Genomic DNA, 890 nt, shown 5'->3' on the forward strand with positions numbered 1-890 from the left:
CAGCCAAGTATTTGCATGATGGCAGTTTTAATGAGCTAGTTTTCTGATGGTGTATATAATCTCGTCATCTTCCTGACAAATTAATGCTTAAAAAAAATAACCCCAACTTTTTAACTAGCTAAAACATTAACCATTATTGCCCTAGGGCTTATTAATCTTTTGGTGTACAGTAGCAACATTGGAATAACGCCAGGAAGTTGTACGTATTAACGCTTCTTTGCCTGTCAGGATATTTAAGTCTTAGGTGTGGGATGTGGGTGATTTAAATAATTCCCATAGATTCATCAGCTTCCCTTGTCACATGTATGGGGACAGGAGAAATCACACGTACAAGTATGCTTAACTAACGAGCTGTCTAACGAAGCGTTTCTGTCTACAGGCATTAACCGCCTACTGTCAAAGAGATCGGTGAAAAAAAAAAGACATAATCCCAGGACAAAGTTTCATACCGTGTCCCTCCATCTTCAATGATGGCAGCTGGTCCCACCCAGCACCTGAGAGAGCCCCCCAACACCACATCAGTGTTCAGTGCAGTTGGCCACCAGCAAAATGTAAGGGCTCTGAGTAAAGCAAACCTGCTTACTGGGAAGCTGGTGAATAACAGGAATAAACTTAAAAAAAAAAAACCTTTATAGTCTGATAGAAAGAGGCTTATTTAACAAATTTCAGTGAAATCTTTAATTTAGCAGCCTTGAGCAGAGGGTTGCCAGCTACACAAAACAGAAGAAACCCAAAACGAATAGCCCATAAAATGAGGACAAATTTAATATAAGGAAAAAACAGTCACAATTTTTCATAGTTGCATGTACTAAACAGAGGCTTTCCAAAAGATGCTCTGACAACACACACCCTTTACACCTTATGGCAGGCGCGGCCTCTGCAGCACTGCC

The sequence above is a fragment of the Cariama cristata genome, unplaced genomic scaffold, assembly GCF_000690535.1.
Source record: "Cariama cristata isolate BGI_N322 unplaced genomic scaffold, ASM69053v1 scaffold8794, whole genome shotgun sequence".
NCBI lineage: Eukaryota > Metazoa > Chordata > Aves > Cariamiformes > Cariamidae > Cariama > Cariama cristata.